The 20,962-nt window shown below is 36.1% G+C and overlaps 2 long non-coding RNA genes across 10 annotated transcripts; one reads left to right on the forward strand and one right to left on the reverse strand.

Annotated features, from left to right (window-relative positions):
* Positions 1–13,742, reverse strand: LOC127512297 (uncharacterized). 9 transcript variants are annotated; one of them, XR_007930186.1, is made up of 3 exons: positions 13,390–13,742; positions 807–957; positions 1–630 (listed from the first exon to the last, which is right to left on the reverse strand). It is a non-coding gene; the product is annotated as an uncharacterized LOC127512297 (long non-coding RNA). The 9 variants fall into 9 exon arrangements; XR_007930183.1 differs by lacking the exon at positions 807–957 and adding an exon at positions 12,976–13,126; XR_007930184.1 differs by lacking the exon at positions 13,390–13,742 and adding an exon at positions 7,305–7,657.
* LOC127512296 (uncharacterized) lies at positions 8,360–11,424 on the forward strand. The gene is made up of 3 exons (XR_007930177.1): positions 8,360–10,089; positions 10,750–10,854; positions 11,168–11,424. It is a non-coding gene; the product is annotated as an uncharacterized LOC127512296 (long non-coding RNA).
* Positions 13,743–20,962: the final 7,220 nt, after the last annotated feature.

Here is a 20,962-nt window from a genome sequence, read left to right on the forward strand (position 1 = left end):
GTTAAATAAAGTCATTATTTTTGTTTTGTTTTTGTGCACAAAAAGTATTCTTGCTGCTTTATAACATTAAGGTTGAAACACTGCAGTCGCATGGACTATTTTAACAATGTCTTTAGTACCTTTCTGGACCTTGAAAGTGATGATTATATTGCTGTCTGTGGACGAGTCATATACCTCTCATATTTCATCAAAAATATCTTAATTTGTGTTCTGAAGATGAACGAAGGTCTTATGGGTGTGGAACGACATGAAGCTGAGTAATTAATGACAGAAACTTCATTTTTGGGTGAACTAACCCTTTAAAGTATTGTCTGGAAGATAGACAAAATAAAAATAAAAAAAATAACTGTATAATGATGACAGAACTTGCATTTAACAAAATGCTGGATAAAAAAAAAGAAAAGAAAAAAAGAAATGAAACAAATGCAGAGTTTGAATGTCTGATCCAAGATAAGAGAGTTAAATGAAGCATATTGAATGCCTATATGTAATGTATGTGTGGGGAATCATAGTTTTTAATGAAATATACAGAGAAAGTTACCTGTCAGCACTGTTTAAAAAAGTCAGGTTTCTTCTCCAAGAATAAGAGGAAGGCCATGAAGAACTGTGCACTTAGCAGTGATGACAGTGCTGTGAAAAAAAAAAAAAAAAAAATAGACTGAAAAATCAAATGAGCGAAAAAATCTAGTATAAAAAAAATCAGTGACATCAGTACCCTGATAAATGTTACAACATTTAATGAAATATAAAATTGAGCTAATACAGTAACAGAATTTTGATTAAGAAAGAAGCATTGACAAGCTTACCATAGATTTAATTAGCGCAAGAAACTCTCTTTTCAACTGCCACTTTCTTTGTTGCACAAATTTCCAGAAATCAAGCTGCAAGCTGATAAAGCGCTGAGAAGAATTCTTGATTGAGGCTTCTGATTGTGATGTGATTGAAATCTGCATTGATCTGTGACAAGGAAAATAAAAGTTAAATGTACATTGGGTTCACAGTTAGTGTGTTCAAGGCATACTTGTTTATTTTGTATCAACATGTTTAGAATGATTTCTTGTTAAATACCCCTTCAATTAATTAAATAACTTGAATGAACACAAACAGTCAGTGTGAAGGCATGGAATTGGACTAGTCCTGGTGCAGCTTCCATGTTTTAAGCAACATTGCTACAGTAGTAGAGCTCTATCTTCAAAGGAAAAATACAGCAGGCTACTTACATTTCCAATGCATATCTCATTCCACAAAACAGATCCTGCAAATGAAGAAAAATAGCCTTATATTAATCTACATGTCTCGTTCCACAAAACAAGCTCTGAAAATTAAGAAAATAATTATTACTATATAGATTTAAATATTAATTACGAACCATTGTGTAGTCTTCAAAGATTTTAATCTTAAGAAACAAAATTATAACATCCCTGTACAACACACCTAAACTAGCATCCAAATATAAATCAGTAGAGTAATTAGTAAAGTTTTCCCCAGTCTACGTTGTACACATAATAAAAATATCTAAAACATAAAAAATGTTCCTTTATTCAAAACATGCAGCCAAAGACCAGTAACTTGAAAATGCTAACTGGTAGGACCTACAGGTAGAACTGTGCATGACCACTCGAAAAATTTCGTACTACTCATTATTTTAAGTAGATGATAATTGAATCTATTGAGTTTAATGTCTTTCAGTTCTAAAAAGTTTTTGTTACTTAGTTAAACTCAGTAAGGTCAACAAATGTATTCCAAATAATTTAAAATCACTTAATTTTATTTGTAAGATCATCAGTTACATTTTACAGTGTAGGTAATGTAAGTGCATTTTCTAATGTGGCATCTGAAGCCTGTGTAACTGTAATTAACTCAGCAACAAGGGTGATTTGAAACATGTATCTTGCATTGTTTGCTATTGAATTAACTGACTGTTAAAAGTACTAAATTGAAAGAAGATCATACTGTTGTGTTTCAGAGATTAAACCAAATGTTCTCATTATACATATCACAACGATCTTGTGTTTTGAAACAGTGATTATGTAGAATGAAAATATGTACAACTAGAATGAAAGCATGAGATCAGGTTTTGAAAGAACGACTAGCTGTGTTAGAAGTGTGATCAGTTTGGAGTTTTGTACTAAGAGTTTTGAAAATGTACACCTTAGATGTGAAAATAGTACCAAAGTGAATAAAAAAAACTAATGACTGTCCTACTACAGGATTTAACAGAGTAACAGCTCAATACCAGTTACAAAAGACACTGCAACAGTCTGTCACAGGCAATTCTAGTTGCATTTTTCAATTAATTTCTTAAATTATACTTTGACTATGTTCTGGCCCGCCATCTATTGGCGAAATTTTTTTTTGGGGCCCAATGCCAAACTTAATTGCCGACCCCTGGTGTATAGGTTAAATAATAGAGGACCCAAAACTGAGCCTTGAGGAACACCACGAGAAATGATGTTAAAATGTATTAAGCAGCATTTGTTGTCACCCTGCTTAGCCCAGTTATCATTTGAGCAAGGAAACTCAACTCAAGCACATTTAGCAAGTCACTTGTATTGTGTGTTTTTAGTTTGAAAATGTGATCACATCAAAGGGGCTGAAAAACGTTTATTGGTTCCAATTCCATGGAACTGTTTCACTCCAGATGACTTGAAGGTTAAAAATTAATTAATTATCTCTCACTGAGCTTATCTTTTTGCTTTTCACTGGAATTTTATCACTAAAAGTGTTCAGCACTTTCTCATGGACTAATATAATGCATTGTAAAGATTGCTTGCAAGAGTGAGGGAAAATATGTTTAAATTGGTCTTAAAAAATAGGATTTAAATAAAAAAAAAAAAAGGATTTTAAATTCAATCATTAATGGTGCTTGCCTCTGGCAAATTCTTCCACACAAAATGTCGGCACACTACTCCTCCCTCACCGTTTGTCATAGACCCATGAATGAGGTGTCAAATCTTGTGGATTATTGAGGAATGGTGTGCTATGACTTTTTATAAGCGATCGGGTGTATGATGTTCCCCCAGCGGGCGAAAAAGTAGCCGAAAAAGTCCCATAGACTTTGCATTGTGACAAACTTTCACGAATCATAGCTCTTAATGAGGATTTCGTAGAAACATGTGGGTTACCACGTTTGAAGAGGCTGTCAGACCATACCTCGCAATGGGGTGTAATTTGTGGGCGCAAGAGCTGCCCAAATTAATTATCGGTGCAGCCGAGTCTTCTCTGGTAAAATGCAGCTCGGGCTTTGGCCCTAGGGAATTAGTCATGACAGCCGCTGGTGTGTACCTCAGGGATGGGGACTCCTTAGAGTCTTTTTTTTACTTGATGTCAGCCGATAAGGCACTCATCCCGTTGTACCCTCGAAAAAATTATCTTGTGGCCACAACTTATCACGTTCCCACAAGTTAATATGTCATGGCCACGACAAAACTAAGTGAACCGAACATGTCCCCTCCCGGTCACTGTACTAATCTGAAAATGGTGGCTTTACCTTTAAAGTGTTAAAGCTACCAGAATGACTGGAAAAGACCATCTCATTTCACATTTTACACATGTAATGCATAAAAACTCTAATACAACTTATAATTACAGATATTGACAAATAGCTTTACTTTAGTTGAGTCAATAACCTTTTTTTAATCATCAAATTGTGATGATAAAATTCCAAAGAAAGGCAGAATGTGCTGACTGCACCTCAAATTGGAAAAAAAAAAAAAAAAAAAAGAAAGAAAGAAAGAAAAGAAAAGCTCAGTGGAAAATGACCTGTGAAATAACCATGAGTGTAGGCTAATGATCTACGAGTGAAATAGTTCCATAGAATTGAATGACAGCACAGGTCATGTGATTTTGGCAAGATAAATACTGAATCAGGATCCATCTGGCAGTCAGACTTCCTGAGAATACATTTTTATTCGTCACCACCAGCACACTGCAGCAATGTCAGTAAACGCAAACTGGAGCCAAGTGGAGCCTGTCACTCCAGGGATGAAGGATTTCTGCCTTGTGGTAGGAGACAGAAAATCACTCATGTAGTAAATGCTTTTTCTCTTATAATGTAGTAGTAAGAGGATCTGTTTTGGTGCTGTGAGATGTGTTGGGGAAATTATTTGTTGTAATTTTTAAGAGAACTTGACGTTACTTTTTCACTTAAAGGTGCAATGTGTAAATTTTAGCGGCATCTAGCAGTGAGGTTGCGAACTGCAACCAACGGCGCTCACTCCTCCCTTTTGGAGAAGTGACGATGCAAGCTGCCTCTAAAAACCATAGCCTGTAAAAAAAAATAAAAACACGAACAATTTAGAAGAAGATCATAGTGACGAAATGCCTTCTGTAGAGTAGTTTGTCCATTTAGGGTTACTGTAGAAACATACCGGCGCATTATGGCAACTTGACATGGAGGGAGGACCCGCGGTGTATGTAGACAGAAATGCCTCATTCTAGGGTAATAAAAACATAAGGGTTCATTATGTAAGGTCTTTATGCACCACTGAAAACATAGTTATGCATGTTATATTGCATTTCTGTCAATAGATCCTCTCAAATTTTACACATTCCTCTTTAAAGTAAATTATTCTTTACATGTGTTTTCTATCTAAACAAGTAAACTCAGTTTTTTAATAATAATAAAAATATAGTTGAAAATAACATTTTTGTTTATTTATTCAGGTCAAGCCAGACATAGAGAAGATGGCTAGAACCACTTTTGATGTTTACAGTCCTGTAAGCTTTGCTTATCAGACTCTGGAAAGAGGAATGAACTATGTGATCAATGTAAGTGAGTGTTTATGGATTTTGAATTTGTGAATTCATCAATGAAACTCCTCCAAGGCACATCTTGCTTTCTTTCAATATCAGCTGTGGCAGTGTATCCTAACCAGGTGCAAAGTGAAACTGTATCAAGACACTGTATCAAGTATTTTGTAGTCATTTAAGATATTTTTTTTTTCTCAATTTTGTAGCATTGCTGGACACACACAAATAAACCTCATGTTGCTTGTTATGAAAATTTTTACATCAAGGTGTTAAAAGTGAACGAAAAATGTTTGTGCATATTAAACCCACATGGATTTCTCTCTCTCTTAGGTGAATGTCGGAGACGAGTGCGTTCATGCGATGGCATCTGAAACTCTCCCCCATGGAGAGAAACTGACTGTGCTTAGAATCCAGTACCCTAAAGCCCTCAGTGACCCTCTGAAACCCTTCTGAACACGTCTAACCGCATGCAGAAAATAGTCTGTCTTATCTAACAACAGACACACACAATGATCTGCCATACTGTATAGAGGAACTATTGAAAACTGTTTCATTCCTCAATATTAAACTCAATATTCAAACCCTCAGTGTTTGTGTTAGTGTTTTTATGTGAAGAGCACCAAATTCACTTCACTTTACTAAAAATGTTTTATGCTGAGATAACTGAACATAAATATTTTTCACAATTCCAAATCATCAAAAATAACAAAATAAAATGACCGCTTTTTAAAATAAAGTGAAATGATTAAAGATTTTGAAAAATAAATGAACAAACCCACAAACATTAACACATTTACATTATATTTACATTTATCAAAAAAAAAAAAAAAACTTATGTTGCATTCAAGGTATATATTTTCATTCCTTTTCTTTTTTTATCAGTTCATGTGTTCCCTTTTATTTGAACTTTTTTTTTTCATTCTTCTGAGAGGACAACATTAACCAAAGCTGAGAGGACAACCATATACATCACATGTACATATATTTTGCACTGTATTGAGTCTGAGGTTAAATATCAGTTCACAATTATCATATTCACTGGACATAATAATACAGATTTATGTTTTGATGGTCAAATTTCATAGACCACACTTTAACATTCAAAGTCCATTTATTGAAACTAGTAGTAAAAAGTAGTAAACACAGTCCACAGCTTCCGTGTTCTACGTCAGAATGCCGGCTCAGTATTGGCCGGCTCCTGCATCAGCATCACACACGCGTCATGCTGCTCACGTGAACAGCGTCAGCCAATACTGAGCCGGCATTCTGACATAGAACCTGGAAGCACTGAACGTAAACAGCGTAGGAGAATGAAATGGAAGAAAAGAAATTGTTAAATAAAGTCATTATTTTTGTTTTGTTTTTGTGCACAAAAAGTATTCTTGCTGCTTTATAACATTAAGGTTGAAACACTGCAGTCGCATGGACTATTTTAACAATGTCTTTAGTACCTTTCTGGACCTTGAAAGTGATGATTATATTGCTGTCTGTGGACGAGTCATATACCTCTCATATTTCATCAAAAATATCTTAATTTGTGTTCTGAAGATGAACGAAGGTCTTATGGGTGTGGAACGACATGAAGCTGAGTAATTAATGACAGAAACTTCATTTTTGGGTGAACTAACCCTTTAAAGTATTGTCTGGAAGATAGACAAAATAAAAATAAAAAAAATAACTGTATAATGATGACAGAACTTGCATTTAACAAAATGCTGGATAAAAAAAAAGAAAAGAAAAAAAGAAATGAAACAAATGCAGAGTTTGAATGTCTGATCCAAGATAAGAGAGTTAAATGAAGCATATTGAATGCCTATATGTAATGTATGTGTGGGGAATCATAGTTTTTAATGAAATATACAGAGAAAGTTACCTGTCAGCACTGTTTAAAAAAGTCAGGTTTCTTCTCCAAGAATAAGAGGAAGGCCATGAAGAACTGTGCACTTAGCAGTGATGACAGTGCTGTGAAAAAAAAAAAAAAAAAAATAGACTGAAAAATCAAATGAGCGAAAAAATCTAGTATAAAAAAAATCAGTGACATCAGTACCCTGATAAATGTTACAACATTTAATGAAATATAAAATTGAGCTAATACAGTAACAGAATTTTGATTAAGAAAGAAGCATTGACAAGCTTACCATAGATTTAATTAGCGCAAGAAACTCTCTTTTCAACTGCCACTTTCTTTGTTGCACAAATTTCCAGAAATCAAGCTGCAAGCTGATAAAGCGCTGAGAAGAATTCTTGATTGAGGCTTCTGATTGTGATGTGATTGAAATCTGCATTGATCTGTGACAAGGAAAATAAAAGTTAAATGTACATTGGGTTCACAGTTAGTGTGTTCAAGGCATACTTGTTTATTTTGTATCAACATGTTTAGAATGATTTCTTGTTAAATACCCCTTCAATTAATTAAATAACTTGAATGAACACAAACAGTCAGTGTGAAGGCATGGAATTGGACTAGTCCTGGTGCAGCTTCCATGTTTTAAGCAACATTGCTACAGTAGTAGAGCTCTATCTTCAAAGGAAAAATACAGCAGGCTACTTACATTTCCAATGCATATCTCATTCCACAAAACAGATCCTGCAAATGAAGAAAAATAGCCTTATATTAATCTACATGTCTCGTTCCACAAAACAAGCTCTGAAAATTAAGAAAATAATTATTACTATATAGATTTAAATATTAATTACGAACCATTGTGTAGTCTTCAAATATTTTAATCTTAAGAAACAAAATTATAACATCCCTGTACAACACACCTAAACTAGCATCCAAATATAAATCAGTAGAGTAATTAGTAAAGTTTTCCCCAGTCTACGTTGTACACATAATAAAAATATCTAAAACATAAAAAATGTTCCTTTATTCAAAACATGCAGCCAAAGACCAGTAACTTGAAAATGCTAACTGGTAGGACCTACAGGTAGAACTGTGCATGACCACTCGAAAAATTTCGTACTACTCATTATTTTAAGTAGATGATAATTGAATCTATTGAGTTTAATGTCTTTCAGTTCTAAAAAGTTTTTGTTACTTAGTTAAACTCAGTAAGGTCAACAAATGTATTCCAAATAATTTAAAATCACTTAATTTTATTTGTAAGATCATCAGTTACATTTTACAGTGTAGGTAATGTAAGTGCATTTTCTAATGTGGCATCTGAAGCCTGTGTAACTGTAATTAACTCAGCAACAAGGGTGATTTGAAACATGTATCTTGCATTGTTTGCTATTGAATTAACTGACTGTTAAAAGTACTAAATTGAAAGAAGATCATACTGTTGTGTTTCAGAGATTAAACCAAATGTTCTCATTATACATATCACAACGATCTTGTGTTTTGAAACAGTGATTATGTAGAATGAAAATATGTACAACTAGAATGAAAGCATGAGATCAGGTTTTGAAAGAACGACTAGCTGTGTTAGAAGTGTGATCAGTTTGGAGTTTTGTACTAAGAGTTTTGAAAATGTACACCTTAGATGTGAAAATAGTACCAAAGTGAATAAAAAAAACTAATGACTGTCCTACTACAGGATTTAACAGAGTAACAGCTCAATACCAGTTACAAAAGACACTGCAACAGTCTGTCACAGGCAATTCTAGTTGCATTTTTCAATTAATTTCTTAAATTATACTTTGACTATGTTCTGGCCCGCCATCTATTGGCGAAATTTTTTTTTGGGGCCCAATGCCAAACTTAATTGCCGACCCCTGGTGTATAGGTTAAATAATAGAGGACCCAAAACTGAGCCTTGAGGAACACCACGAGAAATGATGTTAAAATGTATTAAGCAGCATTTGTTGTCACCCTGCTTAGCCCAGTTATCATTTGAGCAAGGAAACTCAACTCAAGCACATTTAGCAAGTCACTTGTATTGTGTGTTTTTAGTTTGAAAATGTGATCACATCAAAGGGGCTGAAAAACGTTTATTGGTTCCAATTCCATGGAACTGTTTCACTCCAGATGACTTGAAGGTTAAAAATTAATTAATTATCTCTCACTGAGCTTATCTTTTTGCTTTTCACTGGAATTTTATCACTAAAAGTGTTCAGCACTTTCTCATGGACTAATATAATGCATTGTAAAGATTGCTTGCAAGAGTGAGGGAAAATATGTTTAAATTGGTCTTAAAAAATAGGATTTAAATAAAAAAAAAAAAAGGATTTTAAATTCAATCATTAATGGTGCTTGCCTCTGGCAAATTCTTCCACACAAAATGTCGGCACACTACTCCTCCCTCACCGTTTGTCATAGACCCATGAATGAGGTGTCAAATCTTGTGGATTATTGAGGAATGGTGTGCTATGACTTTTTATAAGCGATCGGGTGTATGATGTTCCCCCAGCGGGCGAAAAAGTAGCCGAAAAAGTCCCATAGACTTTGCATTGTGACAAACTTTCACGAATCATAGCTCTTAATGAGGATTTCGTAGAAACATGTGGGTTACCACGTTTGAAGAGGCTGTCAGACCATACCTCGCAATGGGGTGTAATTTGTGGGCGCAAGAGCTGCCCAAATTAATTATCGGTGCAGCCGAGTCTTCTCTGGTAAAATGCAGCTCGGGCTTTGGCCCTAGGGAATTAGTCATGACAGCCGCTGGTGTGTACCTCAGGGATGGGGACTCCTTAGAGTCTTTTTTTTACTTGATGTCAGCCGATAAGGCACTCATCCCGTTGTACCCTCGAAAAAATTATCTCGTGGCCACAACTTATCACGTTCCCACAAGTTAATATGTCATGGCCACGACAAAACTAAGTGAACCGAACATGTCCCCTCCCGGTCACTGTACTAATCTGAAAATGGTGGCTTTACCTTTAAAGTGTTAAAGCTACCAGAATGACTGGAAAAGACCATCTCATTTCACATTTTACACATGTAATGCATAAAAACTCTAATACAACTTATAATTACAGATATTGACAAATAGCTTTACTTTAGTTGAGTCAATAACCTTTTTTTAATCATCAAATTGTGATGATAAAATTCCAAAGAAAGGCAGAATGTGCTGACTGCACCTCAAATTGGAAAAAAAAAAAAAAAAAAAAGAAAGAAAGAAAGAAAAGAAAAGCTCAGTGGAAAATGACCTGTGAAATAACCATGAGTGTAGGCTAATGATCTACGAGTGAAATAGTTCCATAGAATTGAATGACAGCACAGGTCATGTGATTTTGGCAAGATAAATACTGAATCAGGATCCATCTGGCAGTCAGACTTCCTGAGAATACATTTTTATTCGTCACCACCAGCACACTGCAGCAATGTCAGTAAACGCAAACTGGAGCCAAGTGGAGCCTGTCACTCCAGGGATGAAGGATTTCTGCCTTGTGGTAGGAGACAGAAAATCACTCATGTAGTAAATGCTTTTTCTCTTATAATGTAGTAGTAAGAGGATCTGTTTTGGTGCTGTGAGATGTGTTGGGGAAATTATTTGTTGTAATTTTTAAGAGAACTTGACGTTACTTTTTCACTTAAAGGTGCAATGTGTAAATTTTAGCGGCATCTAGCAGTGAGGTTGCGAACTGCAACCAACGGCGCTCACTCCTCCCTTTTGGAGAAGTGACGATGCAAGCTGCCTCTAAAAACCATAGCCTGTAAAAAAAAATAAAAACACGAACAATTTAGAAGAAGATCATAGTGACGAAATGCCTTCTGTAGAGTAGTTTGTCCATTTAGGGTTACTGTAGAAACATACCGGCGCATTATGGCAACTTGACATGGAGGGAGGACCCGCGGTGTATGTAGACAGAAATGCCTCATTCTAGGGTAATAAAAACATAAGGGTTCATTATGTAAGGTCTTTATGCACCACTGAAAACATAGTTATGCATGTTATATTGCATTTCTGTCAATAGATCCTCTCAAATTTTACACATTCCTCTTTAAAGTAAATTATTCTTTACATGTGTTTTCTATCTAAACAAGTAAACTCAGTTTTTTAATAATAATAAAAATATAGTTGAAAATAACATTTTTGTTTATTTATTCAGGTCAAGCCAGACATAGAGAAGATGGCTAGAACCACTTTTGATGTTTACAGTCCTGTAAGCTTTGCTTATCAGACTCTGGAAAGAGGAATGAACTATGTGATCAATGTAAGTGAGTGTTTATGGATTTTGAATTTGTGAATTCATCAATGAAACTCCTCCAAAGGCACATCTTGCTTTCTTTCAATATCAGCTGTGGCAGTGTATCCTAACCAGGTGCAAAGTGAAACTGTATCAAGACACTGTATCAAGTATTTTGTAGTCATTTAAGATATTTTTTTTTTCTCAATTTTGTAGCATTGCTGGACACACACAAATAAACCTCATGTTGCCTGTTATGAAAATTTTTACATCAAGGTGTTAAAAGTGAACGAAAAATGTTTGTGCATATTAAACCCACATGGATTTCTCTCTCTCTTAGGTGAATGTCGGAGACGAGTGCGTTCATGCGATGGCATCTGAAACTCTCCCCCATGGAGAGAAACTGACTGTGCTTAGAATCCAGTACCCTAAAGCCCTCAGTGACCCTCTGAAACCCTTCTGAACACGTCTAACCGCATGCAGAAAATAGTCTGTCTTATCTAACAACAGACACACACAATGATCTGCCATACTGTATAGAGGAACTATTGAAAACTGTTTTATTCCTCAATATTAAACTCAATATTCAAACCCTCAGTGTTTGTGTTAGTGTTTTTATGTGAAGAGCACCAAATTCACTTCACTTTACTAAAAATGTTTTATGCTGAGATAACTGAACATAAATATTTTTCACAATTCCAAATCATCAAAAATAACAAAATAAAATGACCGCTTTTTAAAATAAAGTGAAATGATTAAAGATTTTGAAAAATAAATGAACAAACCCACAAACATTAACACATTTACATTATATTTACATTTATCAAAAAAAAAAAAAAAACTTATGTTGCATTCAAGGTATATATTTTCATTCCTTTTCTTTTTTTATCAGTTCATGTGTTCCCTTTTATTTGAACTTTTTTTTTTCATTCTTCTGAGAGGACAACATTAACCAAAGCTGAGAGGACAACCATATACATCACATGTACATATATTTTGCACTGTATTGAGTCTGAGGTTAAATATCAGTTCACAATTATCATATTCACTGGACATAATAATACAGATTTATGTTTTGATGGTCAAATTTCATAGACCACACTTTAACATTCAAAGTCCATTTATTGAAACTAGTAGTAAAAAGTAGTAAACACAGTCCACAGCTTCCGTGTTCTACGTCAGAATGCCGGCTCAGTATTGGCCGGCTCCTGCATCAGCATCACACACGCGTCATGCTGCTCACGTGAACAGCGTCAGCCAATACTGAGCCGGCATTCTGACATAGAACCTGGAAGCACTGAACGTAAACAGCGTAGGAGAATGAAATGGAAGAAAAGAAATTGTTAAATAAAGTCATTATTTTTGTTTTGTTTTTGTGCACAAAAAGTATTCTTGCTGCTTTATAACATTAAGGTTGAAACACTGCAGTCGCATGGACTATTTTAACAATGTCTTTAGTACCTTTCTGGACCTTGAAAGTGATGATTATATTGCTGTCTGTGGACGAGTCATATACCTCTCATATTTCATCAAAAATATCTTAATTTGTGTTCTGAAGATGAACGAAGGTCTTATGGGTGTGGAACGACATGAAGCTGAGTAATTAATGACAGAAACTTCATTTTTGGGTGAACTAACCCTTTAAAGTATTGTCTGGAAGATAGACAAAATAAAAATAAAAAAAATAACTGTATAATGATGACAGAACTTGCATTTAACAAAATGCTGGATAAAAAAAAAGAAAAGAAAAAAAGAAATGAAACAAATGCAGAGTTTGAATGTCTGATCCAAGATAAGAGAGTTAAATGAAGCATATTGAATGCCTATATGTAATGTATGTGTGGGGAATCATAGTTTTTAATGAAATATACAGAGAAAGTTACCTGTCAGCACTGTTTAAAAAAGTCAGGTTTCTTCTCCAAGAATAAGAGGAAGGCCATGAAGAACTGTGCACTTAGCAGTGATGACAGTGCTGTGAAAAAAAAAAAAAAAAAAATAGACTGAAAAATCAAATGAGCGAAAAAATCTAGTATAAAAAAAATCAGTGACATCAGTACCCTGATAAATGTTACAACATTTAATGAAATATAAAATTGAGCTAATACAGTAACAGAATTTTGATTAAGAAAGAAGCATTGACAAGCTTACCATAGATTTAATTAGCGCAAGAAACTCTCTTTTCAACTGCCACTTTCTTTGTTGCACAAATTTCCAGAAATCAAGCTGCAAGCTGATAAAGCGCTGAGAAGAATTCTTGATTGAGGCTTCTGATTGTGATGTGATTGAAATCTGCATTGATCTGTGACAAGGAAAATAAAAGTTAAATGTACATTGGGTTCACAGTTAGTGTGTTCAAGGCATACTTGTTTATTTTGTATCAACATGTTTAGAATGATTTCTTGTTAAATACCCCTTCAATTAATTAAATAACTTGAATGAACACAAACAGTCAGTGTGAAGGCATGGAATTGGACTAGTCCTGGTGCAGCTTCCATGTTTTAAGCAACATTGCTACAGTAGTAGAGCTCTATCTTCAAAGGAAAAATACAGCAGGCTACTTACATTTCCAATGCATATCTCATTCCACAAAACAGATCCTGCAAATGAAGAAAAATAGCCTTATATTAATCTACATGTCTCGTTCCACAAAACAAGCTCTGAAAATTAAGAAAATAATTATTACTATATAGATTTAAATATTAATTACGAACCATTGTGTAGTCTTCAAAGATTTTAATCTTAAGAAACAAAATTATAACATCCCTGTACAACACACCTAAACTAGCATCCAAATATAAATCAGTAGAGTAATTAGTAAAGTTTTCCCCAGTCTACGTTGTACACATAATAAAAATATCTAAAACATAAAAAATGTTCCTTTATTCAAAACATGCAGCCAAAGACCAGTAACTTGAAAATGCTAACTGGTAGGACCTACAGGTAGAACTGTGCATGACCACTCGAAAAATTTCGTACTACTCATTATTTTAAGTAGATGATAATTGAATCTATTGAGTTTAATGTCTTTCAGTTCTAAAAAGTTTTTGTTACTTAGTTAAACTCAGTAAGGTCAACAAATGTATTCCAAATAATTTAAAATCACTTAATTTTATTTGTAAGATCATCAGTTACATTTTACAGTGTAGGTAATGTAAGTGCATTTTCTAATGTGGCATCTGAAGCCTGTGTAACTGTAATTAACTCAGCAACAAGGGTGATTTGAAACATGTATCTTGCATTGTTTGCTATTGAATTAACTGACTGTTAAAAGTACTAAATTGAAAGAAGATCATACTGTTGTGTTTCAGAGATTAAACCAAATGTTCTCATTATACATATCACAACGATCTTGTGTTTTGAAACAGTGATTATGTAGAATGAAAATATGTACAACTAGAATGAAAGCATGAGATCAGGTTTTGAAAGAACGACTAGCTGTGTTAGAAGTGTGATCAGTTTGGAGTTTTGTACTAAGAGTTTTGAAAATGTACACCTTAGATGTGAAAATAGTACCAAAGTGAATAAAAAAAACTGTAATGACTGTCCTACTACAGGATTTAACAGAGTAACAGCTCAATACCAGTTACAAAAGACACTGCAACAGTCTGTCACAGGCAATTCTAGTTGCATTTTTCAATTAATTTCTTAAATTATACTTTGACTATGTTCTGGCCCGCCATCTAGTGGTGAAATGTTTTTTTTTGGCCCAATGCCAAACTTAATTGCCGACCCCTGGTGTATAGGTTAAATAATAGAGGACCCAAAACTGAGCCTTGAGGAACACCACGAGAAATTATGTTAAAATGTATTAAGCAGCATTTGTTGTCACCCTGCTTAGCCCAGTTATCATTTGAGCAAGGAAACTCAACTCAAGCACATTTAGCAAGTCACTTGTATTGTGTGTTTTTAGTTTGAAAATGTGATCACATCAAAGGGGCTGAAAAATGTTTATTGGTTTTTTTATTGGTTTTCCAATTCCATGGAACTATTTCACTCCAGATGACTTGAAGGTTAAAAATTAATTGTCTCTCACTGAGCTTATCTTTTTGCTTTTCACTGGAATTTTATCACTAAAAGTGTTCAGCACTTTCTCATGCACTAATATAATGCATTGTAAAGATTGCTTGCAAGAGTGAGGGAAAATATGTTTAAATTGATCTTAAAAAATAGGATTTAAATAAAAAAAAAAAAAAAGGATTTTAAATTCAATCATTAATGGTGCTTGCCTCTGGCAAATTCTTCCACACAAAATGTCGGCACACTACTCCTCCCTCACCGTTTGTCATAGACCCATGAATGAGGTGTCAAATCTTGTGGATTATTGAGGAATGGTGTGCTATGACTTTTTATAAGCGATCGGGTGTATGATGTTCGCCCGGCGGGCGAAAAAGTAGGCGAAAAAGTCCCATAGACTTTGCATTGTGACAAAATTTCACGAGTCATAGCTCTTAATGAGGATTTCGTAGAAACATGTGGGTTACCACGTTTGAAGAGGCTGTCAGACCATACCTCGCAATGGGGTGTAATTTGTGGGCGCAAGAGCTGCCCAAATTAATTATCGGTGCAGCCAAGTCTTCTCTGGTAAAATGCAGCTCGGGCTTTGGCCCTAGGGAATTAGTCATGACAGCCGCTGGTGTGTACCTCAGGGATGGGGACTCCTTAGAGTCTTTTTTTTACTTGATGTCAGCCGAAAAGGCACTCATCCCGTTGTTACCTCGAAAAAATTATCTCGTGGCCACGACTTATCACGTTCCCACAAGTTAATATGTCATGGCCACGACAAAACTAAGTGAACCGAACATGTCCCCTCCCGGTCACTGTACTAATCTGAAAATAGTGGCTTTACCTTTAAAGTGTTAAAGCTACCAGAATGACTGGAAAAGACCATCTCATTTCACATTTTACACATGTAATGCATAAAAACTCTAATACAACTTATATTTATGTAACGGAGTTAAAAAGAATGTTAATTATAACAATATTCATTTTGTTTAATTACATGAAATTAGAAGGAAAGTTAAATCAAATGGTGTTTTGGTGCCCCCTAGTGGCTAATACATTGCAGAGAGTAATTATTTTGTCCTTTTGCGCTTACCGTAGTTCAGCAGAAAATGGCTGATGATGCTGCGGGTATGCGTGTTTCTTTTCTGTGCTGATTACTGTTAAACAAATGTGATAAAAGTGCATACAGAGTTTGTTCATTTTATGTTTTTCTTGTTTCAGTTTATGGTTTATGTCTGCAGTGTATTTCCTTGTCCATAAAATACACTTTATTGTTTCTCAGATTCTTGTGTGTCATCTATTCGGGGATACAAGGCTACAAACGTTACACTGGTGCCGTGACTCTTTGGATCGCCCTGATCAGCTTGATGCAGATCGGCCGTGGTTGCTGCTCCTCAGCCGTGTTTGAACCCCGTTCGGATCTTCAATGTCATGGACAAAGACTGTAAACGCATACACAATACATGATCAAAGCCGAGTGACTGTCAATCACTTAACACTTTTTGGATACGGACTTTTGAGCACACTTACACTGATACACTGCTTTTTGAACTGCTTGTATATATTTTCTATATTTTCTAACTGGAGTGTTGTTTCAGTGTGTCATTTTCACAGTTTAAGTATATAATACATACTCGTTTTCTTTATTACTTGTAAGTAACAGTGACTGAGATATGACAAAAATTGATTGTGATACTGATATGGATAGAACATTCATAGAAGCCACTGGTTTTCCCAGAGGGAGAGGTGGTTGGCTTGTTGGAGCTTCTGGGAATGATGTTTTCAGTGAAGGTGGCAGAAGGGGGGTGGGTCAGTCAAGGTCTCACAATGACCACAGTGGGGGTCGTGGTTTAAATTTAACAACAAATAATTCCCCTGTTGTGCATGCCACAGTTGAATTCCCTTGTACTTCGACACCAAATGCTGAGAGGGATGCTCTTAGCCATCTCACAGATATGGTGGGCCAGTTAGGTGCACAGATTGGAGAATCAATCGTCTCCAGGCTGCTCTCAGCAGGCTTAGTAAATGCAAGTAATAACCACCAGAGTGATTCGTTAGACCACCAAACTCGATCACAGATGAGACCAGAACAGTCTATGCCAATGATGGTGCCACACGTGTCAGTACATGTGGGGTCAGAACACGACATGTTCTGTGGCGACAGATCTGACAAGTACTGTATTAAAGAGTGGGTTGATAGAACCAAAGCTTGTATTATAAGAAAGCAGAAATGTCCCATCTCAGAACAAGCTGAGGAAATTATGAGCAGACTTGCTGGAAAAGCAAAAGATGTCGTTAAAATCAGTCTGCGTAGTGATTATACGCTTGATGTAAAGCAGAATCCTGAGCTGATTTATAATATTCTGCTACAGTATTTCAGTGAGACCTCATCATGCTTACCTCTTGCCGATTTCTATGCTACTCTTCCCAGAGCTGGAGAGAATCCAGTAGACTATTGGATTCGGATCAACAAGGCTGCTGATCTGGCAAACGATGGCCTCCATAGACAAGGAAAGCAGCTGGCTGATATGAGTGAAGAGGTGACAAGGATGTTCATCAAGCATTGTCCAGACCAAGGTTTGGCTACTGTATTCAGATGTAAACCTACAGGTGCTGGTCATATAATTAGAATATCATCAAAAAGTTGATTTATTTCACTAATTCCATTCAAAAAGTGAAACTTGTAAATTATATTCATTCATTACACACAGACTGATATATTTCAAATGTTTATTTCTTTTAATTTTGATGATTATAACTGACAACTAAGGAAAATCCCAAATTCAGTATCTCAGAAAATTAGAATATTACTAATGACCAATACAAAGAAAGTATTTTTAGAAATCTTGGCCAACTGAAAAGTATGAACATGAAAAGTATGAGCATGTACAGCACTCAATACTTAGTTGGGGCTCCTTTTGCCTGAATTACTGCAGCAATGCGGCGTGGCATAGAGTCGATCAGTCTGTGGCACTGCTCAGGTGTTATTAGAGCCCAGGTTGCTCTGATAGTGGCCTTCAGCTCTTCTGCATTGTTGGGTCTGGCATATCGCATCTTCCTCTTCACAATACCCCATAGATTTTCTATGGGGTTAAGGTCAGGTGAGTTTGCTGGCCAATTAAGAACAGGGATACCATGGTCCTTAAACCAGGTACTGGTAGCTTTGGCACTGTGTGCAGGTGCCAAGTCCTGTTGGAAAATGAAATCTGCATCTCCATAAAGTTGGTCAGCAGCAGGAAGCATGAAGTGCTCTAAAACTTCCTGGTATACGGCTGCGTTGACCTTGGACCTCAGAAAACACAGTGGACCAACACCAGCAGATGACATGGCACCCCAAACCATCACTGACCGTGGAAACTTTACACTGGACCTCAAGCAATGTGGATTGTGTGCCTCTCCTCTCTTCCTCCAGACTCTGGGACCTTGATTTCCAAAGGAAATGCAAAATTTACTTTCATCAGAGAACATAACTTTGGACCACTCAGCAGCAGTCCAGTCCTTTTTGTCTTTAGCCCAGGCGAGACGCTTCTGACGCTGTCTGTTGTTCAAGAGTGGCTTGACACGACAGCTGAAACCCATGTCTTGCATACGTCTGTGCGTAGTGGTTCTTGAAGCACTGACTCCAGCTGCAGTCCACTCTTTGTGAATCTCCCCCACATTTTTGAATGGGTTTTGTTTCACAATCCTCTCCAGGGTGTGGTTATCCCTATTGCTTGTACACTTTTTTCTACCACATCTTTTCCTTCCCTTCGCCTCTCTATTAATGTGCTTGGACACAGAGCTCTGTGAACAGCCAGCCTCTTTTGCAATGACCTTTTGTGTCTTGCCCTCCTTGTGCAAGGTGTCAATGGTCGTCTTTTGGACAACTGTCAAGTCAGCAGTCTTCCCCATGATCGTGTAGCCTACAGAACTAGACTGAGAGACCATTTAAAGGCCTTTGCAGGTGTTTTGAGTTAATTAGCTGATTAGAGTGTGGCACCAGGTGTCTTCAAAGTTGAACCTTTTCACAATATTCTAATTTTCTGAAATACTGAATTTGGGATTTTCCTTAGTTGTCAGTTATAATCATCAAAATTAAAAGAAATAAACATTTGAAATATATCAGTCTGTGTGTAATGAATGAATATAATATACAAGTTTCACTTTTTGAATGGAATTAGTGAAATAAATCAACTTTTTGATGATATTCTAATTATATGACCAGCACCTGTATCCATGAATGGAGAGCTAAAGACATACAGGTGCTGGTCATATAATTAGAATATCATCAAAAAGTTCATTTTTTTTATTATAAATTATTTTTAAAAATGAAACTTTCATATATTCTAGATTCCCTACATGTAAAGTAAAACATTTCAAAAGTTTTTTTTTTAAATTTTGATGATTAGAGCGTACAGCTCATGAAAGTCCAAAATCCAGTATTTCAAAATATTAGAATATTTCCTAAGATCAATCAAAAAATGGATTTGCAAAACAGAAAAGTTCAAGTTCTTTAAAGTATGTTCTTTTGTGCACTCAATACTTGATCGGCAGGACATATTACAGCAAATGACTTGCTCCTAGCACAAATTACAGCATCAGTGAAGTGTGGCATGGAAGTGATCAGCCTGTGGCACTGCTGAGGCACTACTGAGCCTTCAGATCATCTGTATATTGTTGGATCGACTGTTTCTCCTCTTTCTCTTGAAAATATCCCATAGATTCAGGTCAGGCATATTGGCTGGCCAATAAAGCACAGTAATATCATGCTCAGCAAACCACTTGGAAGTGGTTTTTGCACTGTGGGCAGGTGCTAAAGTCCTGCTGGAAAAGGAAATCAGCATCTCCATAAAGCTTGTCAGCAGATGGAAGCATAAAGTGCTCCAAAATCTCCTGGAAGATGGCTGCATTGACTTTGCACTTGGTAAAACACAATGGACCAACACCAGCAGACGTCACGGCCCCCCCAAATCATTATTGACTTCAGAAACTTCACACTAGACTTCAAGAAGCTTGGATTCTGTGCCTCTCCAGTCTTCCTTCATACTCTGGGACCATGATTTCAACATGAAATGCAAAATTTACTTTTATCTGAAAAGAGGACTTTCGACCACTGTTCACTGTCCAGTTCTTTTTCTCCTTAGCCCAGGTAAGATGCTTCTGACGTTGTCTCTGGTTCAGAAGTGGCTTGGTAGTCCTTTTCCTGAAGATGTCTGAGTGTGGTGACTCTTGATGCGCTGACTCCGGCTTCATTCTACTCATTGTGAAGTTCTCCCAAGTGTTTGAATTGGCTTTACTTGACAGTATTCTCAAGCTTGCGGTCATCCCTGTTGCTTGTGCACCTTTGCCTACCCAATTTCTTCCTTCCAGTCAACTTTGCATTTAATATGCTTTGATATACACTCTGTAAACAGCCACCCCATTCAGTAATGACCTTCTGTGACTTACTCTCTTTGTGGAGGGTGTCAATGATTGTCTCCTGGACCATTGCCAAGTCAGCAGTCTTCCCCATTAGTGTGGTTTCAAAGAACAAAAGATACCCGGAATTTATACTGTAGGGATGGTCATTTAATGAAACTCAAATGTAAATATTCTAATATTTTGAGATACTGGATTTTGGACTTTCATGAGCTGTACGCTCTAATCAACAAATTAAAAAAAAAAAAAACTTTTGAAATGTTTTACTTTACATGTAGGGAATCTAGAATATATGAAAGTTTCATTTTTTAAAATAATTTACAATAAAAAAATGAACTTTTTCACGATATTCTAATTATATGACCAGCACCTGTACAGAGCAGAATTGATGACTATCAAAGAGAATACATGGGTCGTGCTGGTGTGCATGTGAAGAGCCACACTTCAGCAGTGCTTAATAAAGAATGTACTGAACATGATCACCTCGTCAGCTTTCCGCAGTCTGCTGTTCAGGATGCATCAAGTTTTCCGTTAGTGCCAAGTACATGTAAGCAGCCAGAACTGCAGAGCAGAGCCCAGTACTGTTCAATGTCGGTCATGTCCTGCTCCGAACATGCCTGCAGTCCAAACCATGACACAGAATACACAGCAGCCTGAAAGTCAAGTGCTCTCACGTATGATGGAGATGTTAGAGCAGCTGATGGATAGAGTTCAGTCACGTGATGTTCCCACTCAC

The sequence above is a fragment of the Ctenopharyngodon idella genome, chromosome 5 (assembly GCF_019924925.1).
Source record: "Ctenopharyngodon idella isolate HZGC_01 chromosome 5, HZGC01, whole genome shotgun sequence".
Classification (NCBI taxonomy): domain Eukaryota; kingdom Metazoa; phylum Chordata; class Actinopteri; order Cypriniformes; family Xenocyprididae; genus Ctenopharyngodon; species Ctenopharyngodon idella.